Consider the following 8,743-nt stretch of genomic DNA (forward strand, 5'->3'; position numbering starts at 1 on the left):
TTGCTCCTGTAAGAATTAGAATTGCCTCTGCCATTTGCTTCTACCAGTGATCTAACTCCTGCCATCTTGTTTTTTTGTATAACTAGGAGCTTGGTACATATCTCAAACAAGAAGCGGGGTATGTCACAGCTTGACAGAGTTACATCGGGCAAATACCTATGTTCCTAAGCACCCAGCCCCTCTTGCACTCAGCCCCCCTGTTCCTTGCTGCACAGCTAATGCAGGGCTACAAGGAGGGCCAGGAGGCCAGAATTGGGTACTAAGATGATGTCTCTGAAGGTATAAAAGGATGCCATACCTTCCCCAAGGTGGGGCTTTCCTTACATGCACCTTGTCTGTATGTTCATGGAATGGTCTACCCATCCTTTTGCTTTGATGAAAATAAATGACTGATTTTTTTTCTCAAGCCTCCGCTTAAGTACTTCTTTTGGCTCATTGTTAACTTAAGTGTATTGCTGTGTAGTAAGGTAATGAAAAATAACCCAAAGAGCACAAACAGGAACGAACTAATGAATACATAATCAAGGACCAAAGCTAGAGGAAAACACGCACACGTAAACAGGAAAAGGTTACACCTAGTCACAAAGGAGATAAGATAATAGGATTAGGAAAAGGATAATGGAGTTGGGAAAACCCCGAATCTAGCAATGATTACAAGATAACACGAACACCATGACCATCTGCATAAAACAGATCTCTTTGATAAGCGCCCCGAATAACAGGAAAACATCCTCTTCAGGTTTTATGATAAGATTAACATAAGGGCAAGATACCAGACAAACGAAACCCAAAAGACAAGAGAATCAATATCAGAACGATCATCCAGAATAAAGGAACTTTTATTCTCAGTAAAATTTACACTGTAGCCAGGGGCAAGAAAAACTGTATATAAGGAGAAACCAAATTGTATATGGTGCTGCAGACCCGGGAACGACAGAGCTGCGTCTCATCCTTCCCGTTCCTTTTTTCCCTTCAATAAAGCTCATAACTTTCAGGTGGCTGTCTTCACGAAACTTTCTTCTAGGCGTCGGTGGTGACTCCCGGCTGGGAACGAACCAGGAAACCTTTGATCTTCCAACAATTGGCGACCCACGAAGGGACTCTCAGCTCACCCAACCACCGAACCGGGCCCGAGGAATCACTCTCTTGCCGGCCGCGGATGTTTTCATCCGCAGGAGGACTTCCACGGACCCGGCACGGCTAAAAAGGGTAGTAAAGGGAGATCCGGAGTTTGAACTCTACAGCTGCCTGAAAGGAGGTGAGTACCGCTCCGAAATTTTTTTTTCCTAAAAATAACACGGGGAGTGAAAGAGTGTGTGTGTGCGTGTGTGTTAGAGGGCTCAGATCCACAAGTAGCAGTCAGAATTCACCTCCTCCGCCTAACCCCCAGCCGCACCTCAGCCTGCTGCTAGTCCGAAAGGGCAGTGACCGGCAGGATTGAGAAAGCAAGGGGGGGTTCTTGTCGGAGTGTGGAAACTGACTCGCGAAAAAAGGGATACTGAAGCAGCCGAGCGGGCAACGAGTGGGGGAATTATTGCTGAAAAGTAACGATACGGGTGGAAAAACAAAAAAAACAAAAAAAACAAAAAAACACACAGGAAAAAATCCCAGGGAAATCGTGTATTGTAGATAAAGCCCATAAGAAAGTTAGTGAGGAAAAGGGAGGTACGCATACCCGCTCCGACAGCACCCCTCCTGGGTCACTGTGCGGCTGGTCCTCCGGGTCTCTTTCCCCAAGACTTGAAACTGTAAGAAAAGTCCCTGCGTGAAAGGGCGCGAATCGAGAGAAGGTTCCCGCGGTGAGGAACGCGTCAAAAGTCCCTCCGAAGGGCACCCCCAGAAAAGTCCCTCCGAAGGGCACCAATAAGACCCTCCGAAGGGCAAACAGAGAAAGTCCCTTCAAAAGGGCGCGAAAGGTCCTCTAAGGACGCGAAAGTAAAGTGGGGAAATACGAAGTGGCAAACCCGGCTAGGACGAAGTGAACCCACATCTAAACGGGATCATGGGAAGCGGTAGCTCGAGGGTAGCCATGGAAACCCCCCTAGGGGAGCTGTTGGGGGCCTGGGACGAAAAGCAAATGCCCGTCCTGGCCGGAATGAAGAAAAAAAAGGCAAAACAAATATGTAAGGAATGGGCTTTACTCAAAGACGAAACTGGGAGACCGATTTGGCCAAAGAGCGGTTCATTCAATTTTAAAATCCTGAAAGCACTTAGACCTAAAATTAAGCCCAGCCACCTACCCTATTGGTACTGCTGGGCTGAACTGGCTAGACTCAAAGACCCCCCGGCAGAGAAACCCAAAGAAAAGACAGATAACCCCCCCGAGAAGGACGAGACAGGAATACCCTTCATGGCTCCCCTTTTAAGTAAACCAGTACCGGGAAGAAATAGGGGACAATTTGAGTATGTACTAACCCATTCCCCATTTTCGGCTTCAGACCTAGTAATCTGGAAAAGGGACACCCCCACTTTCAGAGCCGATCCCCAGACAGTGATACAGACCATAAAATCCATAGTGGAAAGCCACAACCCCTCATGGGGAGACATGACCCAGTTGTTGCACGTTTTCCTAACGAAAGACGAGCTCCTCAAATTATTCGAGGCAACTGAACGAATTGCCAAGCAACCCGTCATACCTGTGTCAGGGCAGGTAGCCCGGACAAGGGTGGCATGGCCCCTACATCGTCCAGATTGGGATTATAATGATACAAACCACTGGGATGAATACAGTAGGGCAAAGGAAAATTTAATTGAGGCTCTAGAGGACATAGGGAGAAAGCCCCTTAATTGGGCCGAATTCCAAAGGGTAACACAAAGGGAAGCGGAAAATCCGGACGCCTTCTGGGTACGCCTAACAGAAGCGGCCGCTACATATGCCCACCTAGACCTCCATAGCCAGAAGGATCAGAGAATATTAGCCTCGGCTTTTGTCAATCAATCAGCCGATGACATCCGCGATCATTTTCAGCGGGTCGTCTCGAACTGGTCCTCACTAGAAATCTCGGAGTTACGCAGGATTGCGAACTTCGTGTATGACCAAAGGGACAGGCTAAAGGAGGAGGAGAAAGAAAGGAAGGAAGACAGAAAGGAAAGGGAAAGAGAAAGAAAGAGGAGAGAAGAGAGGAGGGAGGACCTACAAATTTTTGCGGCTCTAAATCCCAACCGCAGGGCTTACACACCCCCGGGTCGGTACCCACCTCCCCCGCCACACTGGCGTAAATGCCGGCAATGTGAGTGGGAGGAGAGGCCCCAAGAACGCTGCACCCACTGCCTGCAGTGCGGGGAGGAAGGACACATGAAACGAAATTGTAGACGAAACCCGGCAAACCAACCGCGCCGGACCCGGCCTAGAGCACCTATGCACAGGGCCCGCCCAGGTGACCAAGGAGAATGGAGGCAGAACTACACACACACACAGGATTCAGGGTGGGATAGGGATCAGTCGCCCTTATGACTAGCGGCAAACGCCACGGACTTTTTGGCTACCTTTTGTGGATTGGCCATTCCCTTAAGGAATGGCCCAGGAGGGGAACCCATGATATCTCTCTGGATAGGGGGAAAGCAGTATGAGTGCCTAGTGGACACAGGAGCAACCTCCTCACTAATAACAACACCTCCAACAAAAAACTCAATTGCACAAGGGGTCCGGGATGAAATAATGGGGGTAGGAGGAAGGACCATCCCAGTAGAATTCACAAAGGAAATTCCAGTCGATGTAGGTCCGCTAGCCCTAAAACACTCCTTTACAGTCTGTACTCAATCTCCTCTCTCCCTACTGGGAAGAGACCTCTTGTGTAAAATGGGGGCCACTATTAAATGTGGGAAGGATGGTTTGCTACTAGATATACCAACAAAAAGCATCCATATGGTAGTCACGGAAGCCGCCTCACTGCCTACTGACCTTAATAGTCTACCCTCCTCCTTATGGGGCTGGGATGCCACGGAAGTGGGATTATTAAAAGGAGCTTCCCCAGTGAGAATAGCGGTAAAACATGAGCCCCCACCTTATGCCCCACAGTATAGAATCCAGACTGAAGCCATCCAGCCCATAAGAAAGTTAATAAGGGCTTATCTAGAACAAGGAGTCCTCCGCAAGTGCACCTCCCCATGTAACACCCCAATCTTCCCAGTAAAGAAACAGAAATTGGACCAGGAAGGGAACCCTATCTTCAGATTCGTACACGACTTACGCCTAATCAATAGGCACGTGATACCCCGGGCTCCAATAGTACCCAATCCTGCAACCATAGTCACGGAGGTACCAGCTTGGGCACAATATTTTACAGTCATAGACCTGTGCTCTGCCTTCTTTAGCATCCCGGTACATCAGGCTTCCCAATACCTTTTTGCCTTCACTTGGGAAGACCAACAATACACGTGGACTCGCTTGCCACAAGGCTACACGGAGTCACCCACCTTATTCTCACAGATCTTAAAAGCAGACCTTTCTTCCATATCACTCCCACACAGCTCCACCCTAATACAGTACGTAGACGACTTATTGCTAGCATCAGAAACAGAGGAAGCCTGTAAAGTGGACACAATTCATCTCCTGCAAGCCCTAGCAGATAGGGGACACAAAGCATCACCCACTAAGTTACAATATCTACAACAAGAGGTGACCTATTTGGGGTACATCATAGCACCCGGCATAAGGAAACTAGCCCCCAGCAGGGTGCAGACCATTTTGAACATGAAAACTCCACACACAAAGAGGCAAGTCAGAGCCCTACTGGGCGTACTGGGTTTTTGCCGCCCATGGATTCCGTCATTCGGGGAATTAGCAAAACCCTTAATACAATTAACAGAAAAGGCCATGCCCGACCCCATTGAATGGACCAACTCCTTAGACCAAACTATAAAAGAAATTAAACAGACATTAGCCTCGGCCCCGGCACTGGGACTTCCAGACTATAATAAACCCTTTACATTATTTATTCATGAAAACAAGGGAGTAGCTTCAGGAGTTTTAACGCAAACATTCGGCCCTGCGCAACGTCCGGTTGCCTACTACTCCGTAACCCTAGACCCAGTAGCTCAGGGAGCCGTTCCATGCTTGAGAGCAGTGGCAGCAACAGTAGAAATTGTAAGAAAATCAAAAGACATAGTCCTAGGACACCCGCTGCTCCTAAAAGTACCTCACGAGGTTTTTGCGATTCTGTTAAAATCACAAACGCAAGCCTTCACACAGCAGCGCCTAGCACGATATGAGGCCGAATTATTTACAACAGATCACATAACATTTGAAAGGTGTTCCACCCTAAACCCAGCCACCTTACTCCCGACAGAACAACAGGGCAACTTACACGATTGCCTCCACCTGATTCACGATGCTAAATCCCCACGCCCCGATCTAACCGATACCCCACTCCTAAACCCAGACATGGAACTATACACGGATGGCTCCTCTTATATGTATAACGGGAAGAGGGTAGCAGGAGCCGCCGTTGTTTCCCTACATGAAATTATTTGGGCTTCACCTCTCCCCCCCTCCCATAGTGCCCAAGCAGCTGAGCTCATGGCATTAACAAAAGCTTGTGAAGCCGCTAAGAACAGGTCCGTGAACATTTACACTGACTCCAAGTATGCCTTTGGAGTCTGCCACGCCACAGGCACCCTATGGAAACAGCGGGGGTTTCTCACGTCAGCTGGCCAACGCATAGCCCACGCTACCTTAGTCTCTGACCTATTAAGTGCCATCAGGTTACCACGCTCCATAGCCGTCATACACTGTAGAGCCCACCTAACAGATAACTCCCCGACCACAAAGGGCAATAGATATGCGGATGAAACAGCAAAATGGGTAGCCACCGAACCTCTCCCTCAAAATATGGCAGCAGTAACAATGCAAGCCACCCCTACCATCCCTTATGACGATTTCCTGGAAAATGGAGAAACAGAAAGATGGAAGGAAACATTGGGTGCAGTCTTTAGGGACGGGTTCTGGAGGGTGCCAGATGGCAAGCCAATAGCCCCACGACGCCTCTTACGATTAATCTGCCAGAGGCTACACACAAAAGGCCACTGTGGGACGCAAGCGATAGTAGACGCTGCCAGAAGTGTATGGTACGCACCAGGGATCTATAGCGAGGCCACTAGGGTGACTAGCACCTGTCAGACTTGTCAAGCCAATAATAGTTCGTCTAGGAAAAGTATTCATGAAGGTGGTAGACCCTGGGCACAGAGGCCATTTGAAAAAATACAAATGGACTATATACAATTACCCAAGGCAGATGGATATCAATATGCCCTTGTATGCCGGGATCAACTCACACACTGGGTAGAAGCTTTCCCCTGCCGCCATGCAACAGCTTTAGAGACAGCAAGGCACCTCATTAAGGATATTGTACCAAGATTTGGAGTGCCTACATTCATAGACATGGATCGTGGAAAACACTTTGTAGCACAAGTCCTAGATCACGTCCTCCAAGCCCTAGGTATTACCCAGAACCTTCACTGCCCGTATTCACCTTCCTCCTCGGGAGGAACTGAACGATCTAATAGGGAAATTAAGACCCTGCTGGGGAAACTTTGCCAGGAAACGCATCTCTCTTGGCCTAAAGTGTTGCCTATTGCACTATTTCATATCAGGACTAGACCACGGCGAGACATTGGACTCTCCCCATTTGAAATACTTTTCGGACGACCACCTGATACCTTAAAAGGTCTAGACCCACACTCCCTGAGCCTAGATAGGGGGGATATGGTATTATGCTCTTATCTTTCAGCCCTGCATAACAGCCTCCAGACCCTGTGGACACAGAGCGCCCTGACTCAGACGCTACCCCTGGAAGAAAACCTGCATCCATACGAACCGGGCAGCTGGGTGTGGATAAAACACTTTACCAGAACGACGTCATTACAACCTAGGTGGACAGGACCCTACCAAGTCTTGCTGACCACTCAGACAGCTGTAAAGGTTGCGGAAAAAGATTCCTGGATTCATTGGACTCACGTCAAGCCCGCGGTTATAGACCACAGTGCTGACATCCCACCGATTAAGCTGAGGCGTGATCCGGAAACCCAGCAGTGGACTCTAGAGGCCCTCTTCCAAGAGAGGGAACAAGTAAACTGACCTAAAAAGACTTGTTGGTTAACAAAAATTTTAAGACTTTTCGTAACTTAAAAAAAAAAAAAAAAAAAGGGGGGGGGTATTTGGGGGGTATTTGGGGGGTATTTAGGGGGTATCTAGTTGAAAATGGGAAAAGAGAGTACGGGGACAAAGATCTTATATTGTTGTATAATGTTGACTGTAACTCAAGTAACTGCATTTTTAGAACCAAACCTCATCCCAGAGAAAGGAAACATATGGGAATATTTAGCAAAGGAAGTGCTTAACACTACAGACTTCTGCCTAGAGGGAGGGAGCTCAGTAAAAGACATTTTAAAAACATGCCTCATGGGGGTGGCAGTGGGACCCCAAGCCATTCACAACGACACTAAGCTTCAGCACATCCTCATCACTCCGTCATACTCAAACATTTATGACTGGGGAAACGTTACCAAGGCTAAAAATTTAGACATGTACACCCTACACATAGTGGCCGTTACATCCTCATCCTGGTGTTTCAGGATCGAGGGATGCGAGGCCAAAAGAGGGGAAGGTTGCACTAACCTCAACAACACCGACCTCAAATGCAACCACACAGAAAACATACCCCACTCCTATAGCTACATGAGGCTACCCCACGGATGGTTCATACTATGTGGATTACAAGCCTATTCATATATACCGGCCAACTCTACAGGGGGGCCATGCACCCTAGGAAAGTTAACCATGCTCATGCCGTCTTTACAGAGGCGACACAAAAGGGCCTTTCACTCCCTAGACTCAGATTGCGAATCTAAAGTGTCCCTACTGACAAAAGCTGAATATGTTTCATTGGCAGTATCACTAGTGGGAGTGCCAGGGCTAGCAGTACGAAATTCCAGAAATTTGAATAGCCTGGCATGTACCCTAGCAAAGGGTTTAAATTCGACTTCCCATGCGCTGGATGCCTTAAACAGAGAGCTGCGGCAAGTTAGAGAAGCCACCTTGGAGAATCGCGCAGCAATAGACTTCCTATTGCTAAAACATAACCACGGTTGCGCGGAGTTCAGAGGGTTGTGCTGCTTCAACCTAGACCAAAGCTCTGAAGCTGTAGGAAAAGACATCCACCACCTAAAAGAATTGGCTCAGAACATAGGCCAGGACCAACCCTCCATAGACTGGTCCTGGATTTATTCCTGGCTGCCAGACTTTCACTGGCTTAAAATACTCCTGACAGGAATCATCGTAGTCTGTGTCATAGGAGCCCTCACGTGTTGCCTCTGCCATTGTATCCCCCCTTGCCTAGCCTGCTTAAGAACCTGTCAACCCACTAGGACTTCACAAACGACTAAACACAGCCAAGCAGCCCTCATGATGATCCAGATAGACCGAGATTTTCAAGTATACCCCGATGAGACGCCCAACGACACTGAGGGGGCGAAAATAATTGACATCAATTATTTTGCCCCAGTTCAGAATGAGGGATTGTAGTAAGGTAACGAAAAATAACCCAAAGAGCACAAACAGGAACGAACTAATGAATACATAATCAAGGACCAAAGCTAGAGGAAAACACGCACACGTAAACAGGAAAAGGTTACACCTAGTCACAAAGGAGATAAGATAATAGGATTAGGAAAAGGATAATGGAGTTGGGAAAACCCCGAATCTAGCAATGATTACAAGATAACACGAACACCATGACCATCTGCA

Source organism: Natrix helvetica (assembly GCF_964273705.1).
Source record: "Natrix helvetica genome assembly, chromosome: 2".
In the NCBI taxonomy this organism is placed as follows: Eukaryota; Metazoa; Chordata; class Lepidosauria; order Squamata; family Natricidae; genus Natrix; species Natrix helvetica.